Genomic DNA, 23182 nt, shown 5'->3' on the forward strand with positions numbered 1-23182 from the left:
ACTGTGCACATTACATGTCTGCCTCCATTCTGAGTACCATGCCGTTGAAAGCTTTCCAACCTAATGCCACATTCGTGGAGAGAAAGAGAGGAAGAAAGAGAGAGAATTGTTTGTACTTGTGAGCTTGCAAACAACTACATACCTAAACTCATGTGAGCTACATGCAAACTACTACAAATATAACCATAAACCTAGCTCCAAATTTAAACCATAATCCTGAAGCTAAACTTTAATATTAAAACTAAATCCAAAATCTAGTCTTAAATCTAAACTAATCTCTCTCTCTCTCTCTCTCTCTCTCTCTCTCTCTCTCTCAAACATGCATGCACATACACAGAACAGAAATGCAGATTTTTCAAATGAAAATTGCTCCTGCTACGTCGTCCGCTTCAACTGCTCTAATTCCTGCTCAGCACCGCGAGTGCTCTCTCTCTCTCTCTCTCACTCTCTCTCTCTCTCTCTCTCTCTCTCACACACACACACACACACACACACAAGCCAACTTGATACCTTGTGAAAATCTTAAGTTATCCATTTTCCTCTTCCATCACTCAAGCTCAATAGAAGGAGAACGCTTTCAGTAGCTAGCGTTGTTGCCTACCCTTTAAACATCCCAAAGCTAACTAGCTTCAAACACATTTAAGCTCTACAAAAAAGAGAGAGATGGTTGGGCCTCCTCTTCAGCTCTAAACCTTAAATCTTAAGTTAAATCGTAAACCTAACCCCAAAGCTCTAATATTAAATCTAAACCTAAACTCTAACTTAAATATAAAAACTAAATCCTAAACCTATGTAGACTCTCTCTCTCTATCTCTCTTTATCTATATATGTCAAAGTAAGTCCATTTACAAAGATGGATATTGAGACAAAGCTCTTCACCGACCGATGCACTATTTTCTTGGACAATGCAGACATTAAATTAGATCCACAAAGAGTTTATCAATTGGTTTCACAAATCATTTTGATATTTTGAAGAAGTTTAATATATAACATTTCATTTCATATTCTCTCTCTCTCTCTCTCTCTCTCTCTCTCTCTCTCTCTCTCTCTCTCTCTCTTCTTTCTCCCTCTCTCCCTCCCTCTCTCTCTCTCTTCCTCTCTCAATGTGTGTGTGTGTGCGCGCGCGCATGTGTTCTTTGTTTATGTATGTGTGTGTATATTCGCTGCTCTCTCTCTCCCTCTCTCTCTCTCTCTCTCACACACACACACACACATTTTATGTGTGTGTGTGTGTGTGTGAGAGAGAGAGAGAGAGAGAGGGGAAGGGAACATGAGAGGAAGGAGAGGGAAGGAACATACCTGGCTCTCCTTCCTCTCCTCGTGTATGTGTGTGTGTGTGTGTGTGTGTGTGTGGGAGAGAGAGAGAGAGAGGTACATGTATACCTGTTTCTCAAGAAACTCAGATCTAAGATAAGTTTTTGACGCTCGCGGATTATTTTTTTACATGGTCGAGGTCACTATGAGCGTCTCTATGAGCGTCGCTATATTATTTTTGGTATAATGACGCGTGCGTATAACAACGCAGTGAATTTTAACATTTGAGCGTTGTCATAATAACTAATATCTAATTCTCCTAAATGATTTTCTCATGTTAAACTGATCATTTAATATGGGGAAGTACCAGGGGAGAAAAAGCTAGAATATTGGTTAAGCTGGCAGACCGGCCACAATAGGGATCCAAAGGGGGGGCCATCTACAAAAGAGCATTGTGCATCAATGGGCTTCAAAGACCCTAAGGTTCAACCCATTAAGACTTCCAAAATGCTAAGGTTCCAAAATTCAATGAAAAGTCCAATGGTCAAACCTTAGGAAAATTGGATGCCTTTGGAAGACCTAAAAGTCTTTGCAAATCCTTAGATGGGAGGAGGCGAGCCCTTTTAGTAGGGGTTGAGAGAGAAACACACACACACACACACACACACACACACACACACACACTCACAGGCTGCCTTTACACAAAGGCAATAGGGGACACATGTTAGCTCCCTAGGCCAGTTGCCCCCAAGATGCATCCAATTCCTATTGGATGGCCATAGAGGTGGACCAATGAGAATTAGGCTAGAGTACATTTAGTTTAATTCATTTTAAAACATTTGATAAAAGAACCAATAGAAATTAAACTCTTTAGAAGACTATTGGACAGTCTCCCAAGGGGTCCAATGAGCATTCAGCAGCCCAATGGCTTGCCTGATTCCTATTGGTCAGAAGACAAAGGGGTCCAATGAGAGTTTAATTGCATTAATTAAATACTTAAAGCTCTCACAAAAGGGGAAAGGGGGACACATGTCAAAAGGCTAGCCATTACGCTTCTAAATTCTTATTGGCTAAGCCTAGCATGAGTTAATGGGGTGCCAGCATGAGTAAAATGCAAGAGGGGTTGACCATGAGAGAGAGGGAGCTGATTTTGGCAAGGCATTATCACACACATACACACACAATCTCATGTGTGAAGCAAAGAAGACTCTCCCTCCTTCTCAAGCTTTAATGGAAAGCTCATCATCTACTCCAAGTTTGTGAGAAGGGAGGCCTACACCAACAACTCTTGGCTTTGTGATGCAAATCCAACCAAGAGCCAAGCTCCAATGCATGCTCATCTCCTCTACCATGCTAATTACTAAGCTATGCTAAGCTATTATGAGTGATTATGTGAGGAGATATACTTCTTTCTCGTAAGAATACTCCTTCTTCCTCTCAATCTACTCTCATACCCCGCTAACTCTCACCATCTTCGAAGGTGCGTGAGGTATTGGATCTGAGACCATGAGGGAATTGATGTTGTGTTTTATAAGTGTGTGAAAATCATGAAGGAACACAAAGTATTGTATTGTAAAATGTCTTCCTTGATGGGGAAACCTATAATACAAAGTCTTTTGGAGGGGGGACCGGCTCCATGAGAATCTGGTCCTCAACTGTTGTCAATATCTTAATTTTGCTCTCTTTTGAAGTATTGTTCATACCTATCTAACTAGGTGTTATGCTTTTTGTTGCTCTCTCCATCCAAGCACTCTTGCTATGCTCATTAGGAATCTATTATAATGAAATGCTCACTATGTTTATGCTATTTTCCGCTACACACAAGTTACTAGGCCATTAAATGTTACATTGGTATTAGAGCACAAGGTTTCTCTTTTCTTGCTCAAGAAGCGAGGTCCTCAAGCTAACTTTAAATGGTTGGTATCATTAATTGAAATTAAGTAAGTAGAATAGGGATTTTTTAGCCTTGTAGTGCGCCTGCTTCGTGCAGATAACGGGGCATCACCGTCGAGAGCTATGATCTTAATAGTGGAGTCCTACGGGGTGTAACATTTAATGGCCTAAAATCTTATGTGTAGCGGAAATTAGCATGAACATAGTGGGCATTTCATTAGAATAGATTCCTAATGAGAATTACAAGAGTGCTTGGGTGGAGAGAGAGAGCAACAAAAAGCATAACACCTAGTTAGATAGCATCGACAATACTTTCAAAAGAGAGAGCAATTAAGCTATTGACAACAGTTGAGGACCGGATTTGCATGGAGCCGGTCCCCCCTCCAAAAGGCTTTGTATTATGGTTTCTCCCATCAAGAGAGACATTGTACAATACAATTCTTTGTGTTCCTTCAAGACTAGCTAGTGCAATGAAGATGGAAGCTTCATACACCAAGCAAAACACTTAATCAAACACAACTTGAATTATCCCCGTTCTCAGACCCAAGACCTCACACACCTTCGAAGATGGTGAGAGCTAGCACGGTATGAGAGTAGATTGAGAGGAAAAAGAAGTATCTTACGAGAAAGATGTACATCTCCTCACATAATCACTCATATTAGCATAGCTTAGCTTAGTAATTAGCTTGGTAGAGAAGATGAGCATGCATTGAAGCTTGGCTCTTGGTTGGATTTGCATCCACATGCCAAGAGAGTGTTGATGTAGGCTTCTATCTCACAAGCTTGGAGTAGGTGATGAGCTCTCCATTAAAGCTTGGGAGGAGATAGAGTATTCTTCCTTCACACATGGTCAAGTGTGTCTGTGTGTGTGTCAATGCCAAGCAAAAATCAGCCCCCCCTCTCTCTTGGGCGAGCCCTAGCTGCTAAATAGGTCTGGCTTTTGCCTCATTGGACCTCCCCAAGTCAAGCCAATAGGAATTAAGCAGCATAAGTGATAGCCTTCTGACATGTGTCCCCCTTTCCCCTTTTGTGAGAGCTTTAGGTAATTAAATAATTAAACTAAACTCTCATTGGACCCCTTTGCCTCCTGGCCAATAGGAATCAGGCAAGCCATGGGGCTCCTGAATGCTCATTGGACCCCTTGGGAGACTGCCCAATAGTCTTCTAGGAGACTTAATTCTCATTGGTTTCTTTTATTAAATTAATTAAACTAGATTTACTCTAGCTTAATTCTCATTGGTCCACTTCAAGGGTCTTCCAATAGGAATTGGGCACACCTTGTGGGCATCTGGCCTAGGGAGCTGACATGTGTCCCTCATTCCCTTTGTGTAAAGGGAGCCTGTGTGTGTGTGTGTGGCTTTCTCTCTCATCTCCTACCTTTGGGGCTCGCCCCCTCCCATGTAGGGATGTGAAAAGACTTTTAGGGCACACACTAAGCATCCAATTTTCCCTAGGGTTGACCTTTGGACACAACCTTTGAATTTTGGAACCTTAGCATTTTGGAAGTCTTAATGGGCTGAACCTTAGGGTCTTTTTGGCCCATTGTTTCACATGGCTCTTTTGCAGATGGCCCCCCCCTTTGGATCCCTATTTTCCCTCCTTTGGATCCCTACTGTGGCCGGTCTGCTAGCTTAACCAATATTCTAGCTTTTTCTCCCTTGGCACTTCCCCACATTAAATGATCAGTTTAATATGAGAAAATCATTTAGGAGAATTAGATATTGATTATTATGACACGGGGCTTGAACCACTATTGAGCTATTAGAAGCTTAACAGGAGCCGGTATTGTTTTGATGTTGAAAGACCCTCTCTTCTACTCCTTGCAATTAATGATATTTGAGCCACGGGTACAGGAGCTTGAGTGCTTTTCTAAAGGGGTTAAGAGGAGAAGCAACTAGGGCTTGAAGTGCCAAAGTACACCTAAAAATTGTTAGAATGTCTAACAATAGTAAAGAGAGTGAAATTAATGTTGATAGCTTTGATTTTGCTAATGAGCAGGCTATTAATGATGCCCCTATGCTTGTTAGCTACCTTGTTTCTAGGCTTCAACAAGCCATGAGCAATCCATCCTCCAAAGTGAAGTGCAACGGTAGCTACGTGCTCATGGGATTCTCCAAACCTCCCCATCATGAAGAGAGAGTACCTAGGAAGCCTCCCTACCTTGTTTCTAGGCTTCAACAAGCCATGGGCAATCCATCCTCCAAAGTGAAGTGCAACGGCAGCTACGTGCTCATGGGACTCTCCAAACCTCCCCATCATGAAGAGAGAGTACCTAGGAAGCCTCCTTGTGAGACTTCCAAAAGACGCCTCTCTCCGATTCGGGAAGAAGAAGAGGATCCATATGAAGGGCTCAAAAATTTACTTCTTGATGACGCATCTCCTTCCCAAAGGAGAACTCAAGAGCCCCCACCAAAAGAACGATAAAGAAGTGAGTCTCCTGCCACCTCGGCGGAGATGGCTCCACGAAGACGGCGGGCAAAACGCTCTCCATCACCTCCTAAACGGAGAAGACCATCTCACAGTTCTCCACACCATAATTCAAAGAGAGATGACATAGAACAAGAGAAGGAAAAGGCAAAAAAGAGGTCACCCTCTTCGCCATCTTCCTCCTCTGAAGAAAGTGATGGTGCAACTTTTGAACCACCAAAAAGAAGAGGCCATAAGAGATCCCATGCCGCATGGAAAGGTCGTGCAAGCTCAAGAAGTTCAAAGAGGGAGGAAAGAACATCTCTTAGCTTACCTATGATGGCAACTTTGGTGCTACGGACAAAGTCTTGGCCTTCATCCAACAATTTGTTGCAGCGTTTGGAGATGAGGGCTTCACGGAGTTCTCTAAGCTACGCCATGTAGCTATGCATTTTCAAAAGTCCGCCAGGCAATGGAGGTCTAGCCTACGGGTAAACGGTGAAGCCCCATGAACATGGAAAGCTTTAAGAGCTTCCATCATGAAGCAGTTTTTGGCTACCAATGCCAAAGACAAAGTACTCACCGAATGGCAAAGCTTGAAGCTCTCTCCCTACGAATCTATTCACAAATATGTAGACAAGTTTTGAGACTTACATCTCAAAGCCACTATCTTCAAAAAGATGGATTTTGGAGAGAAAAAACAACAATTTTGTGCCGGCTTAACTGAAGATATGGCGAAGTATGTCAACTCCCAAAGGCCACGCACCATATCTGCAGTCATACACCATACCATCGTGGGTTCATGAATCAATTTCCAAACAGGGGCTAAGAGAAATCTTAAGCCCACGAAGAACAAGGACCGAAACAATGAGCCTAAGGGGAAGGACAATCTCCAAAAGTCTCCAAAAGGCAACGCCAACAACAACAAAGCTAAGGAGAAGGGAGTTTATAAAGGCAAAAACAAACTCTCTTCTGAAGAACTTGAGTGTTATCGTAAAGATAACCAATGTTTCAAGTGCAAGGAGGAAGGGCATGCTTATCGTGCTTGCCCGCACAAGAATACACAAAACAAGCCTCCTAGAGCTACCTTGGTCAAAATACAAGAAGAGGAAGCTCACCACAAAGGATCTCCTCTATGCCATGCTTGGGGAAAGGTAAGAGAACATGATGCTTTTATTCTCTTGGACCCTGGTTCTACTCATAATTTCATATCCACAAAGTTGGCCACCAAGCTAGGCATCCAAGCTTATGAGATGGGAAATGTCCTACCCACCAATGGTGCTTTCAAGGGGCAAGAAGCTTCAGTCACAACCTTAATTAGGAAATTGAGGCTCCATGTCCAAAGCTATGTGGACAAAGAGGACTTCTTTATCTCTTCTCTTAAGCACGAGGATGTAATCCTAGGGGTACCATGGTTTGATCGCATAGCTACCGATGTTAAATTCCCTGAAAGGAAAATCTACTTTAGGTTCAAGGAAAAAGATACGTACATAGATGCTAAGGAGTTGGGTAACACCATACCCATTGTCCATACGCAAGCTTTTAATAAGTCAATAAAGAGCTCTATTTTTGTGTACATGATTTTTGTTAAAGATTCTCAAAACGAACCCAATGCTTTAGCAAAAGAAAATATAAATAATCACAAGGAATTAGAGTTATCCAATTTTCTCAAGGGATTTCGAGTTGTTTTTATTAACGACATCCCTTGTGAACTACCTCCTAAACGAGGCAATGATGACCATGCAATTGAACTTATTCTTGGAAGTTCACTGCCTAATAAACCTCCTTATAGAGTTTCTCAAGCTCACTAAGAGGAGATTATGGGGCAAGTGCATGAGTTAGTTGAGAAGGGCATGGTTAGGCCTAGCTCATCTCCATTTTGCTCACCCATATTATTAGTGCAAAAGAAAGACGACACATATCGTATGTGTGTCGACTATAGAGCACTAAATAGGATCACTATCAAGAATAGGTTTCCCGTTCCACAGGTAGAAGACCTATTTGATAAGCTACAAGGGTCGACCTACTTCAGTAGAATTGACCTAAAACGTGGCTACCATCAAATAAGGATAGTTAATCAAGACATTGTAAAGACCGCATTTCGCACTACGTTTGGTCTTATATGAATACATTGTCATGCCTTTGGGCTTGACCAGTGCACCAGCCACATTTAACCGCTTGATGGAGAAGCTATTGAGGCCTCACAGAACCTTTACTAGAGTGTTCTTTGATGACATTATCATCTACTCTAATTCATGAGACGAACACAAGCAACACCTCCAGGTAATATTTCAAGCCTTATGAGAGAATAAACTTTATATTAACTGAAAGAAAAGTGAGTTTTTCTTACAAGAGATTCAATATTTAGGTCACATTATATCTCAAGATGGCATCCAAATGGATCCATCAAAGCTAGAGGTAATAAAAGGATGGCATAATCCAAGTAATCTTAATGAACTAAGAAGTTTTATAGGTATGAGTGCATACTATAGATGCTTCATAGAAAAGTTCCCACAAATTGCGGGACCACTACATGACCTAACCAAGAAAAACATTAGGTATACATGGTCTGACAAAGAGAACAATGCTTTCGAACAACTTAAAGAAAAGCTTATCTCTCAACCTATGCTTACACTACCGGATCTCTCAAAGCCATTTGAGGTCCAATGTGACGCTTATGGTGATTGCCTTTGAGCTGTTTTTCTCCAAGAAGGGCACGCCATAGCCTATGAAAGTCGAAGGCTCGACCCTGTTGAGCAAGCTCTAGGCATATATGAAAAGGAACTCCTTGCAATTCTACATGCCTTAGACTCGTGGAAGCACTATTTATTGGGGACTCCTTTCATTCTGCGGACGGATCATCAAATCCTTAAGTACTTCATGACGTAGACCAAGCTCTGCGACAAACAAATGAGGTGGGTAAATTTCCTTTCACAATTTCATTTTCATATTGCTCACATTGCTGGCAAGCATAATCAAGTAGCCGATGCACTCTCAAGACGGTGGAGAGTGAATGAGGTTTCCATATCAACTCACAATTATCTATCTTCTATGATAGATGTGTATGCTATTGATCCCGATTTAGAGATGTGATTTTAGCCCTTGCATTAGGGAAGAAAGAGGAACCATTTACTTTACAAGATGGTTATCTTCTCTATGGCAATAGACTATGCGTTACTAACTTGCTACGTGAGAAAGTAATGTATGAATCTCATGCTCCTCCTTATGCATAGAGGGATTCAATCCACCCTAAAAGGGATTGAAACATATTTCTATTGGCCTGCCATGAAAGAAAACATACAAGAGTATGTTTCTAAATGTGTGGTATGCCAAAAGACAAAGTTTGATAGAGGGAAGCAACCTGGACTGCTTCAACCTTTGCCAATCCCTAATTCACCATGGGAGAGCATATCCATGGATTTTATCTTTGGATTGCCTAAGTCTATCCATGGCAATACGGGAATATGGACAATAGTAGACATGTTCAGCAAACAAGCTCATTTTATACCTGTCAAAAAGACTATCAAAGCCCATCAAATGGCAACCCTATTCATATCACAAATCTTCAAGTATCATGGCTTGCCGATGTCCATAGTGTCGGATAGAGATCCTAGAATGACTAGTAATTTTTGGAAGGGTCTCTTTGAGAATTTAGCGACAAGGATAAATTTCTCTTCGGCCTATCACCCACAAACGGATGGCCAAAGTGAAATAGCTAACCTAGCAATCCTCGATCTGCTAAAAGCCTATGTAATGGAAGTAGATCAAAGGTCCCAATGGGAGAAGTACTTACCCTTAGTGGAGTATGCCTACAATAATACTATACATACCTCCACGAAAAAAGCACCTTTCGAGGTAATTGAGGGAAGATCTAAAAGTCCCCTGCTAATTAAGGTACACGGGAAGATCTTCGCTGCAGATGAGTATAGCCGAGACCTACAAGAATCTTTCCAAAAGATTAAGGATGATATCTCTATCTCACAACAAAGACAAAAAGCTACTACTGATAAGCACAACAGAGCTTAAGACTTTAAAGAAAATGATTGGGTCTTGCTTAAATTTCCCAAGGCTCGATTAAGGCACACGACATGCAAGAATCCTACATGACACCAAAAATACTATGCTAAGTTAGCAAAAAGGTACTATGGTCCCTTCCAGAGTCTTAGACCAATCAATGACATGGCCTATCAACTCAAGTTGCCCAGTCATTGGCTCATACACAATGCTTTCCATGTGAGCCTACTAAAGCCTTACAAAAGAGAGCCTCCTCAAGAACCAACTATTTAAGACCCACCGGAGATCGATGACCAAGACGAGGTGCTGCAGCCCGAGTCCATTCTTCGACACATGAAGACAAGGACGACTATGATTTCAAGAGAGAGGTAATGTCATAATAACTAATATCTAATTCTCCTAAATGATTTTCTCATGTTAAACTGATCATTTAATATGGGGAAGTACCAGGGGAGAAAAAGCTAGAATATTGGTTAAGCTGGAAGACCGGCCACATTAGGGATCCAAAGGAGGGAAAATAGGGATCCAAGGGGCGGGGGGGGGGGCATCTGCAAAAGAGCAATGTGCATCAATGGGATTCAAAGACCCTAAGGTTCAGCCCATTAAGACTTCAAGAATGCAAAGGTTCCAAAATTCAATGAAAAGTCCAATGGTCAAACCTTAGGAAAATTGGATGCCTTTGGAAGACCTAAAAGTCTTTACAAATCCCTAGATGGGAGGGGGCGAGCCCTTTTAGTAGGGGTTGAGAGAGAAACACACACACACACACACACACACACACACACACACACACACTCACAGGCTGCCTTTACACAAAGGCAATAGGGGACACATGTCAGCTCCCTAGGTCAGTTGCCCCCAAGATGCATTCAATTCCTATTGGATGGCCATAGAGGTGGACCAATCAGAATTAGGCTAGAGTACATTTAGTTTAATTCATTTTAAAACACTTGAAAAAAGAACCAATAGAAATTAAGTTCTCTAGAAGACTATTGGACAGTCTCCCAAGGGGTTCAATGAGCATTCAACAGCCCAATGGCTTGCCTGATTCCTATTGGCCAGAAGACAAAGGGGTCCAATGAGAGTTTAATTGCATTAATTAAATACTTAAAGCTCTCACAAAAGGGGAAAGGGGGACACATGTCAGAAGGCTAGCCATTATGCTTCTAAATTCTTATTGGCTAAGCTTGGCATGAGCCAATGGGGTGTCAGCATGAGTAAAATGCAAAAGGGGTCGACCATGAGAGAGGGGGGGGACTGATTTTGGCAAGGTATTATCACACACACACACACTCACTCACACAATCTCATGTGTGAAGCAAAGAAGACTCTCTCTCCTTCTCAAGTTTTAATGGAAAGCTCATCATCTACTCCAAGCTTGTGAGAAGGGAGGCCTACACCAACAACTCTTGGCTTTGTGATGCAAATCCAACCAAGTGCCAAGCTCCAATGCATGCTCATCTCCTCTACCATGCTAATTACTAAGCTATGCTAAGCTATTATGAGTGATGGATTATGTGAGGAGGTATACTTTTTTCTTGTAAGAATACTCCTTCTTCCTCTCAACCTAGTCTCATACCCCGCTAGCTCTCACCATCTTTGAAGATGTGTGAGGTCTTGGGTCTGAGACCGTGAGGGAATTGATGTTGTGTTTTATAAGTGTGTGCATGGTGCTTGAAGCTTCCATCTTCATTGCACCAGTGAAGGAACACAAAGTATTGTATTGTAAAATGTCTCCCTTGATGGGGGGAACCTATAATACAAAGCCTTTTGGAGGGGGAACCGGCTCCATGAAAATCCGGTCCTCAACTATTGTCAATAGCTTAATTTCTCTCTCTTTTGAAGTATTGTTCATACCTATCTAACTAGGTGTTATGCTTTTTGTTGCTCTCTCCATCCAAGCACTCTTGCGATGCTCATTAGGAATCCATTCTAATGAAATGCTCACTATGTTTATGCTATTTTCCGCTACACACAAGTTACTAGGCCATTAAATGTTACCAGCGTCGCACTGCTAGCGTTGCTACTATGAAGAACCTCTTGTAGTGAAAAGCACCTAGAAGTATCTGTTTCTAAAAGGTTTTAGAAATGTGAAGAAGAATCTAGAAGGTCCAAAAAGCATCCTGAAGAGTCAGGAAGGGTCTACAAGAACTAGAAGGAAGAATTCGGACAGTCCGTAACCTCCTTAAACTCTAGTATAAATAGAGGTTTTGGACTACAAGCCCCTCAATCTTGCCAACACCAGTTGTAAGGCTCCTATGAGGTAAGTCCTCTTTTAGTTCTTGTCTTGTGATGCAGCGATGTTCTTGTATTGAAACCTTGTTATGTAAGTTAAGCTTTGTAATTCAAGTTTGTTAATCAAACATCAATCAAGATCAAGTTTATAATCAAGTTTCAAGTTATTGTAAATTGTGAGCGTATCCTCTCACTCTCTTCTAGCTTGAGATGCGCTCATAACAATTCTTGTGAGAGAAAATCATTTAAGTAAACCAAAAGTTAAATTTTTGCGTCTTGGTACAAATCTCTCTCTCTTTCTCTCTCTCTCTCTCTCTCTCTCTCTCTCTCATGCGCTTGGCACATCTCTATGAGAGGCCTTCATATTGTTAGTCGGGGGTTGTTGGCGGGAGAAGGTGAAGAGGGCAGGAAGGGAGGGCGCGGGTGGGGGTTTGTTTCCAAACAAATTTTAATGAGTTTTATCAAACAATGAGCTAAATAGTTATGTAGTGTAAACTAGTACTGCCTGCCTCCTTCGGCGGTCTCTCTCTCTCTCTCTCTCTCTCTCTCTCTCTCTCTCGCTCTATCGCGTGCACAAGGGCTTCTCTCAGTTTTGGAGTTTAGCCTTCATGTCGCAGATTTCGACACATGTAAAAAGCTACCCCTTCCGCCATATTATGTTAGTTTAGAGGGGAAATTAACAAAATATCCCTCTAATTTTTGGAAATTTTCAAGCTACCCCTCAAATTTCAAAAATTCCCAAAATACCCTTTTACCTATTTTGGTCAAATTGTTCAAAATTTTCTAATCTTTATTCGTTTTTGACAACTGAGATCCGTTTTTGAGTGCTTAGCATGTAATTTGTCACAAATTCCCTCCCAAAAGAGGCGATTATATTTAAAAATAATGGATCTATTCATCTCCAAAGCCTACATAACCAACTCACATTCTAGTTTTAACATCTCTTGTTGATAGACACTCACTCTTCTTATTAAAAGCTACCAAAAAAAAAATCTTTAGAGAAATTTAATCTCAAGACCAGGGGTATTTTGGGAATTTTGGAAAATTTGGAGGGCAGTTTGGGATTTTATGACAAAATATTGGGGGTTCTTTGGGAATTTTTGAAATTTGAGGGGTATTTTGGGAATTTTCCATAAATTAGAGGGGTATTTTGGTAACTCTCCCCGGAAATTGCAATCACACGTGAGCTCTGGTCCGTCGCCCAAGTGTGACTTTTTGGTACGACTTGCTTGACAAGAGCGAGAGAAGGGAGCTTGAGAAGGAACCATGGCGGATGAGAAGCAGAGAGTGGTGGTGGCTCTAGACTGGACGCCCAACACAAACCATGTGGGCTTCTTTGTGGCGCAGGCTCTTGGATTTTACGACAATGCGGGTCTCTCTGTCTCACTGCTTAGCCTCGACGTCGACAACTACTCCTCCACTCCTGCCTCTCGCGTCGCTAGTGGCACTGCATGTAAGCATTCATGCCACTCTGCGGTACATAGCTAGTCTTTCTGTTCTTTACTCAGTTTGCGAAATGAGTACAAGTTGGTAACAAAGAAATGAGTGTACGCATGTAGAAAAAAAAGAGTACAGGACGTGCTGAAATTACACTAGGCAGGGCAAATAAAGCGGTGTGGAACAGCCCGCCATTGTTGCTCACTCACGCTGACATTTCCATCATGTTGCTCAGTGGCTACTCTTTTCTACCACGGCTGACCTCTTCTTGCACAGGCGAGATTTTTCGTAATGTCTTGATCAAGGATCTAAGCCTTTTAACTAAGGCTGGGTTAAGACGTAGGTGGCAGCAAAAGCAACCTTCCTCTCCTGCCTCTGCCTCCCCAGTTCACAAAAGCCGGTGGTAATCCTTGCCGAGACTGAAGACCAGAGAATTTGCCCAATGAAAGGTGCTGGTGCACAGCCCGAAATTCCGCTGAAAAGGAAGTGGCAGCAAGCGATTTCCGCGAGGGGTGGGGGTGGGGGGGGGGTGCCCAATTTGTGGAGGGTGCGGCAGAGGCTAAGATTTCTCTCTCCCAGTGTATGCAATCCACGGAGGATGTACACCCCTATGCCTGCGCCTTGTCTCTGCCTAATGCTTTTCTCAGAACACGGCGTGTTTATAGTAAGAAAGAGGGAGGCCTGCGGGCTACCACATGCAAACGCCCATCTTACGCACGTGTAGAAACACATCTACTCGACATGCATCATACACACATTGTCACACACTCACTTGCCTACTTACAAACATGCCCGCAACCACACACACACACACACACAAAGAGGAAAGAAAACAACATATTGATGTGTTAAAGTTATAGCATCTCAAGTGAATAGCCCAATGTGATCCCAGTATTTATTTTATTTGTCAAAGTTTGGGTAAGGCAATTTGCTAATGTGAGTATATAAGCACCACCTTGCCCCCATTCATTGCCAAGGTTGGTTGGTTCAACAGTCTCTCTCTCTCTCTCTCTCTCTCTCTCTCCGTTGCTCTACGCTTTCGCATCGTCAACTTTGACATGGTATCAGAGCCCTGTTGGGAAACCTGCCTTGTTGCCGGACTGTGGGCTGCCAACAGGTTATTGCTTTGTAGTGGTGCTTTGCAGGTGGGAAAACCCCCTTTGAGTAGCCTTGTTAAGGCTTTGAAGTTTGATGGCTTTGGCTTTGCTGCAGCTCGGTGGGAGCACGCCCTTAAAGGGCTCGGATACTTGGTGCAGTGGGCTTGTGGGATAGCACCCCCTCGTAAGGGGTTGGCTTGCTTGGGGTGCCTTGGTGCCTTGGTGCCTTGGTGCTTGGGAAGACGGCCTTACAAAGTCGGTCAGAGAGGGCAGTGGGCAGATCAATAGGCCGAATTTGAGCAATAGGCCGAATTTGAAGATACTTTTACATCCGTCCAATCTGCTCAAAAATATGTAGGTCGCGTGAACAAGCTCACAAAATTGCTGGTACTATCCTCCTAGGATTCTATATCTAGGGATAGGTGCAAAATTGGCTCACGAAGTCAATGAAGCATGTCCACGTGGCACACAGAGCCATGTGTACGTGACATCCCCTCCTACTTATGGGTATCGAACTTCATGCATGCCATAAGGTGACCTCAAATGAATAGCCTTCTAGATGATTTCCTCCATGGCTACTTTTGAGAGAGAGGCTCCCTCGGGTGATGTGGAAATGTCCAAAAGGTCCAAAAGACAGGGATGGTGATGATACATCTACTGGCAACCAATGGACTGCCCTTGGATCAACGATTCCCTTGTTGGTTGGCCAGTCTTTGCCGCCCCAACTTGGATGATGTGAAGCAAATTGCAAACAGGATGGATGCTCGTAGAGCGAATGGTTGAATATGCAAACGCTGATGTCCGCGAAGGTTACTGGCCAGCCTATGTTGCCCCTATGCAGGAAGATTGGAGAGAGCAATGCCGATGGGAGGTGAAGATGGATATCCTTTGGAATGCCCACCAACGATGGCAAGTCCTCTGTATGATGTCTTATGAAACCACCAAATAACTCCTCAAAGATAGAGGCTCCTCTTGGGGCTTCGATTAGATTGTTGTATGATGGAAGCTCTAGATGAATCCTCGTATCTGCAACGGATGTGGTTGGGAATGTAGGATCACAATGTCACATGCGCACTGCACTTGCGTCACGTGGACAAGCTTCTGCTACAGTCTAGTGACAGTCGTAGTCTAGCTTAGGACCTATGCTGGCACCCTTGTGAGCCTCTAGCATGACGTGCATGTTCAGGTAGGTCATAGTCGTAGTTGCATTACCCTCTCTTGCACAGTATAGTCATTTCAACATTCAGACATGTGAACAGTCCCTTAAGTCAAACAGTAATAAGTGACATTTTCAACGTTTTATTCCCAAGGTCGTGGGGCTAGATCTATGCTGCTCGACCCAGCTTTTCCTTGGTATTATATGTGACCTGGGGGTTTCTCCTCAGAAGGCAAGAAGTAAGGAGCAATACCAGCACCGGCAGCACTTGCAGTACAAGTATCCGCAATCATTAGCGTCTTTCCATCAGAACCTCATCGCCAACACTTCCAGATCCATAGCGTTTTCAGCACCAGTAGATCAGCGTTTCCAGCCCAGTATCATTAGCATTTCTAGCATTAGCATCAGCGGATCTCAGCCTCCCCTATCAGTGTTTCTCAACGATAGCAGATTTCAGCCCTTATCGTCAACGAGTTGCAGATTCCAGTGAGAGCTCCCTAGCGTTTTTAGCATCCAATCCTTAGCCTCGCAGTACCACATATCTACAACAAGTACCTCTCAACATCTCAGCATTTAAGTTCATTGTAACAACATTGTGCTAGTAATAAAAGCAAGTACTTGCTTTGGCAACAGAGCAAGGGGGCCCTTGACGGTGGTTGGGACCCGACATGGAGTGTCGTCTCTTTTCTCCCTCTATCTGTCTCTCTCTCCTTCATTGTGTCCAGGTCAGTTTCTCTTTTCAAGTGAAGTAAAGTAACCTTGTGTTTGTGCGGAGTACTAGATCCGAGCTTAATCCTTAGACACTTCCGTTGCACCTGATAGTGGTACTCTGTGCATGCTTCGGCTTCACGAACTCAAGGGAAGAACCACCAAGAACCCAAGCAAAATCAAGAACTCAAAGAACCTCTCTCAATTTTTTTTTTTTCAAAGAATCTTCGCGTCCTTGCCCTGGACTTATTAGCCACTCCCACCCTTAGTCCACCGCGCATCAGGCGCGCTCCCGTCTTCATCGCTATGTCTTTGAATGAAGATCGACATCGGATACACGAAAATCCAGATCTTGAGTACAAAGATCTACTTGCCTCGTATGCGGATATAGAAGGAGTTGGTGCAAGGATCCCTAACCCTCTTCTGCATTCGCATTCACATGTAGCGTGCATCCACTTCCATCCACATGGAACCATGGGAAATACCTCCGAGCACCCTTACCTTTCATCTTTACCCGCAATGGTTTTCACAGCAGGACTATTCGAGTTGTATCACTTGCTCGCAAGGCAGAGCCAACATTAAGGCTGGTATTCAACGACAATAGTAAGGCTACCTAGTAACTCGGTTGGCCAGTGTCTACATCGCATGAGTACCTACATCCGCAATATCCACAAGTTTGGAGGAACTTTCATCGGTTTATGCATCCACAAGCATCAGAAGCCTTCGGCATCAGAAGTACAGTAAGTATCCACAGGTAAAAGTTTGACAGTTGTGTCTCACCTTTAACAGGGGGATGCCATGTGTGCACTGCACTTGCACCACATGGACAAGCTTCTGTTACAGTCTAGCATTAGCCGTAGTCTACCGTAGGACTTAGCGTGGCACCCTTGTGAGCCTCTAGAAGGGCGTGCATGTTCAGGCAGGTATTTCTACAAACCATTTATGCAAGAGGGTTCCAAAACTGGAAAACCTAATCTAATGGACTTGTCCGGATATGCAGGTCCTACGAACATGCTAAAAAATTACCGATATTAATCCTCCTAGGCTTCTAGACACTCCTATTGTTAGTGCAGCGAAATGAATGTTTGTGCTTTGCTCAAGATGAGTGCTCCGAACTGTGCTCAAGGTTCCTTTTGTTCTTATGGAAGGTAGAGCCTTCCGTTCTTAATGAGAGAATGCTATGATCACAACAAAGTGAATGGACATTGTGCGTGCAAGTGTATGAGACTAAGAGATAGAGAGAGAAGAGAGATACAACACCAGAGACGACGTAAAACCCTCCTCCGAAGGCCCCACTCTCGTCGGCGAGAGTGGTCTACTTACGATTGCACAAAGTGGTACAATGACGATGCATGGAAACTGATGCAACTTGGGACTATGCCGGTGACGACGACGGGAATGGCGACGACGACTTAAGGGCTGAAATCTGCGGTCTTCTATCTGATGTCCATAAAACGCTATGGCTGAAAATCTGGGACTGATTCGGGGTGGCTGAAAACGCTGATTTGGCTGCGTTTTAAGATGTTGAAAATGATGATCTTCTGCAATGTCTAGGGCTGAATCTGCTGCTGTTCATGAATGCTGAAAACTTTGGTACAATGGCTTCACATTCGGCTGAAAATGAAAACGCTGAACTTGACTTGTAGCGTTAGTGAAAACGCTAGACCTGTGGGGATGTTGGCGATGAAGCAAAGCTGAAAACGCCAGGCTAGGGAGAGGTGATGGTGATGACCAAAAACGCTAGGCTTAGGGGATGGAAAATGCCAAGGTTGGGGGTGCTGCGGGGTTCTTGCTGAGAGAGAGGGAGTACCTGCTGCCTGAGGGCCTGTTGTGCTCCTTGCTCATCTGCCAAAGAGTGCTAGCTTTGGTTTGCTTATATATTTTCTTAGCAAAATTGCTCTACCTACTTTTGTTGGAAAGTCACTTCAATTAATAAGTGAAAAATGTCAAAAATAGGGAAAATAGGCTAAATGCACTGGAAAAATCCCCTAACTGATTCTAATGGATTCTGATGGGAATATTGATGATCATGCTATGTGCAACCAGAGGATATGCATCTATGCTAAGTGACTGGGCATGCACGGTCTACGAATAGACTCACAAAAGTGCCAGATCACCTCTAATCTAGACTGACTGGACTGACTGAACCCTGTGATGTTGTAGCTTGTCCACTGACACATAGGGTTGGATGTGTCACGTGACATCCCCTCCTTTTCAAAGTGAGGTACTTGTACCGAACTGTATGGCGTCGAGGGAGATCGCCATTAGCATCTGGAATCCTGGAAGGGACTCTTCGCCGGCCCACTCTGATGTGTGGGTCGTGCGGTACTTGAACTTCATAAAGGTCTGCAACGCTTGCTTCTCTGGGCCACGCCGAAAGCGACACAAAGTCTTCTATGGCTCCTTCGATGCTTCGACTTTGTCGAGAGTCATGCTTCTTTCTTCTTCAAGAATCTCCATGGCTGAAAATTCCTGAAACCACTTCCAACACAACCATGAACATACCTATTCCATGTAAAGTGAGTGGAAAAAATCTTGTCTTTCTAAAAGACTGTGCATGCAATGTAGATGAACAAAGACACGGAATGCCAAACCGTTCACCACACACACGCAAACAATGAGATCGAATCTTTCTCTTTTGATCTAGAGCAATCAACTTGGCAATTCACAACGGAAATGCCTATGCTTGGTGCTCATATTTTCATGTGCTCGTTCTACAACAGTGTCGTGCCAAGGAAGAGACACGGAATGTGACTTCCTTGAATGCATACTTTTCAGCTTTTCGTGAGAAATCCGCATACATTCGTGCTCATCCATGAGAGAAACGTGCTCAACATACAATATGTCATGCCTAGGAAAAGGGATCACATAAAGATGCTGACTAAAATACAAGAAACGATCACGAATGAAACATTCGAACAATGCGTGCGTATCAATCATGCGAACACATAATACTTCCTGTAAGGGTTCTTTGGACCTAGGCTCGAGAGCCAAGATCGGTTCTTTCTGATGGGGTTCTTTGGACCTAGGCTCAAGAGCCAAGATCGATCCTTCGTGATTGGTCGAATCTGCAACGATGTTAGCTTCGCTAGAAAAAGCATCAACTAACACATCATCCTTGTGAACAATCAGGTCATCTTCATGCAAGTCATCATGCTTGTGAGAGATCACCTCTTGATCATGCAAATCATCATGCTTGTGAGAAATCACATCTTGATTATGTAAATCATCATGCTCATCATTATTATCCAAATCATCATGCTGCTCACAATCATGCAAATCCTGTGTGTCATGCTTTGGAGAAAAAAAGATTGAGAGAGTCTCCTTCTCCTGAATCCTTTAAACCCTGTCATGCATATTAGCAATGAGAGATGGAGAATGAACAATGTCCTCTCCATGAATGACAATGGGAGAAGCACTTTTGGCATTGAGAGTGAAAGTGTTAGCCTCCCAATCAGTGAGAGGGTTAGTATCACGAAACCATCGAATGCCCAAAATCATATCACATCTTGAGAGAGGAGAAACTACAAATCTTCTAGTGAAGGCAGCATTTTGAATTGCAAACAACACATCAAGGCACTCCTCCGTGATGAGAGTGTCCATACCGGGAAGAAAGCCAGAGACCTCGATAGGAGATCTCGGACTAACTTCGAGGCCGGCTCTCTCAACAAGAGAGTGACTGATCACATCATGCATACTACCTGGGTCAAACAATATGACAAAACGCTGCCCCGACGTATGACCATAACATTTAATAAGAGAATCATCAATGGGAGGGTCATGAGAAACTTGGGGCACACTCGTGTTATCATTAATTGCGTTGAGAGAGGAAGTGGATTCTGTTGATTCTTTAGATTCATTCGATTCAAGCTTAGGACATGTTCTTTTTATGTGACCCTTAATGTGACAATGAAAACAACGACCTTCCTTAGAATAAGTGCTTTGCTCTCCCGACGTGATGTATCCCCCTACAATTCCTTGTGCTATCTTTTCATATGGAGTAAGCTTAGGTTTAGCAATTGTGTTAGCCTTACCCTTAGATTCATTGGAAGAATGCTTTTCCGAGAGACTGTTGGAAGATTGGTGAGAAGAGTTACCATTCTTACCGTTCTGAGGGTTCTGAGAAGTCTGCGAGGTACTTGTGGACGTCTTGTTCTCCTTAGGCTTTCCCTTGTTGTGCTTCATCTCCTGTGCGAGAGCAATCGCTACCGCGTTGTTGAGATCGATTGGATCGAAGACTTCTACATCAAACTTGTTATAGTCGTCTAACCCAAAAAGGAATGCCTCTTTGTGTTCATCATCCGAGTTGCGTAATTGGGTACCTAGCTGCAAAACACGATTAGAGAAAGACATAACCGGCATACCATTCTGCTTGAGAGCGCGCAATCGTCCTTCAATCGTGCAAGGTAATGAGGTGGCATAAACCGCGCCTTGAGCTTGTCTTGGAAATCAGCCCAACTAAAAGAGAGGGGCGTGAATTCGTCGGCTTCCTCTAGGTGCGCGGCTAGCTGTGCCTCTTTGGTATGCGTGGTACCAATTTATGGCATCACCGGCAAGGTACGTAGCTGCCGTCAAAACTTTTCCCGTTCTTAGTTGTCGCAAAATAAGCATTAAATTGATGCAACCAAGAATGAATAACCGTAGCATCCATCTTACTGTCATACTTACTGAAAGTCAACTTCTCTGTGACCGGGTTGTTGGAATCCGAATCGTGGCTTGCGTCACTTGATGAACTCCCACGATCCTTGGGTGGTTCGGATTTTGAGGTAAGTACCTGTCGAACCAATTCTTGAGTTCGTAGTTTTCTTTGAGCCTCTCGCTCGATCTCCAAGGCCGCGCTTCGTGGTGCCGTTTCTTCCTTTCTTAGTTCTTTTCTTTCTTTCCGTGTGTCGCGTTTGCGTTCTAAAGCAAGGCGATTTTCTTCTTGTTGTGCGGCAAGTCTTGCGTTTCTTTCGTCGCGCTCACGGTCCTTAGCTTCTTGTTGTTCTGCTTTGCTTGCGAGTTGTGCCAACGCAACTCGATTCGTTTCTTGTTGTTGTGCCATCATGTCCAACATCGACTTGACCATCGCCTCCATAGACGTGGGTCCAACTCGTGGCGTAGATGGCGAAGGGAGAGGGTTGGAAAAATCTCCTGGTGGGCAGAATCCTTCGTCGCCTTTCTCATGCTCATCACCTGTATGCGAAGTATCCATTCCGCTTCGGGTGACGACCATGCACTATGATCTTTGGTTCTTAAGTTCACGAGGAACTTGGGTTCTTGAGGGTCTTGAGGTTCTTGAGGTTTTCTTTTGCTTGCAAATGGCGTTTGAGGAGGATCTTCTCTTCACCCGAGTTCTACTCTTTTCTGCGGGCGCACCCCTTGGCGGCCTTGCGCTCACACCAAGGTTCCTTTTTCCCACCTCACGTCGATTGGCCGGCCGCTAAGTGCACGGTCTGCTCTCAATGAGTGAAAAGAGACACAAGGGGAGGCTGGACAAGCCCTTCTTTCCTGGGATTCCTGTCACTCTTCAAAAACACGATTAGGAATCAACACGCCCAAGCGAACTTGGGTTCGTGCGACCGCAACACGCAAAAGAAATTCTTGTGATTCTTGAGGTTCTTCCCTTGAGTGATACAGAACACTGCCAAAGCTCTGATGCCAATATTAGGTGCAGCAGAATGAATGTTTGCGCTTTGCTCAAGATGAGTGCTCCGAATTGTGCTCAAGGTTCCTTTTGTTCTTATGGAAGGTAGAGCCTTCCGTTCTTAACGAGAGAATGCTATGATCACAACAAAGTGAATGGACACTGTGCGTGCAAGTGTATGAGATTGAGAGATAGAGAGAGAAGAGAGATATGACACCAGAGACGTTGTAAAACCCTCCTCCGAAGGCCCCACTCTCGTCGGCGAGAGTGGTCTACTTATGATTGCACAAAGTGGTACAATGACGATGCATGGAAACTGATGCAACTTGGTGAAACCGGCCTGTTCAATCCAAAAAGGGCGGTACACTTAACTTCAAACCTTGATTTAGCTTTCACCCATTATTAGTCGTCTATTTTACCTGTACTTTCAAGACACAACAAAGGGGAGAGGGATACAGGCTGCTAGATTGCACCTGTATGAGTAGACGGACACCAGATTGGCCCCTAACTTAGGCGCCCCTTTCGGTATTTCTTTATTGTTCAAAAGAGGGAATAAACGCTGTGGTTCCTACAAGCTGCCCCGCACAAACTCGGCTGAATTTCCACTGTTCCAGCCCGATTTCGGCAGCATAACTGTACTAGAACCCTTCACAGTCAGTATTCCCACGCATTGGCCGACTTTCCCGACGCATACGGGCACTTTGCAAAACCTGGCGAGAATCTGCAGCACGCTGAATTCTCTGTTTTCAGCCCTGAAAATGCGCCAGATCACCTGTACAGCGGTCCCCTTGCGTCCCTGAACCTCCTGGGGGTATTAGGGTCTGTTTAGGGCCAAAACCCTAAACCTGCAAAAATACACAGCAGGCTGTAATTTACTGTTTCGGGCTCCGTTTCGCGTGCCGGTCGCATCCGTAGCAAGTCCTCGAGCTCCCGCTCCTGTAGGGCTACTTGCCCTTTGAATCGGACGAGATTTCTGGCGTGAAACCTCTCCGAATTCACCTGTACCTGCGGGGGGATTAGCCGCTAGCTAATCCAGTAACTGTACAAGAGGCTCTTGCCTCGGCAATCGCGCATGAACCCACACAACTGTACATTGGTCAAATGAAGAGCCCACTAGAGGGGCATAACATACTGCCAAAGGGGAGAGAGAGGGCAGTGCGTAGCGTTCAGGGCATCACTCCTGGCACCGCACTGTACATAAGAGGGAAAGCAAACACTCCATAGCTCTTAACCTGTGACAGAGACTTGCAAAATGAGCCTCCCAGCTATAAATCACGTTTTTGCCTTCTCTATAAGTAGTAAACTGGCCTAAGAGTGCCAAGTGTCACTCATTTGTGCATTTTCCCGCTTTAGACC

At 43.9% G+C, this 23182-nt stretch overlaps 1 pseudogene across 1 annotated transcript in view; it reads left to right on the forward strand.

Moving 5' to 3' along the window:
* Positions 1–12987: 12987 nt before the first annotated feature.
* LOC147419462 (uncharacterized) overlaps positions 12988–23182 on the forward strand; it is a 95626-nt pseudogene continuing 85431 nt past the window's right edge. Inside the window, exon 1 of the transcript XR_015187095.1 lies at positions 12988–13255. The product of XR_015187095.1 is annotated as an uncharacterized LOC147419462 (transcript). The remainder of the gene's footprint in view (positions 13256–23182) is intronic.

The sequence above is a fragment of the Adiantum capillus-veneris genome, chromosome 29, assembly GCF_014529385.1.
Source record: "Adiantum capillus-veneris isolate H3 chromosome 29, ASM1452938v2, whole genome shotgun sequence".
NCBI classification, from domain to species: domain Eukaryota; kingdom Viridiplantae; phylum Streptophyta; class Polypodiopsida; order Polypodiales; family Pteridaceae; genus Adiantum; species Adiantum capillus-veneris.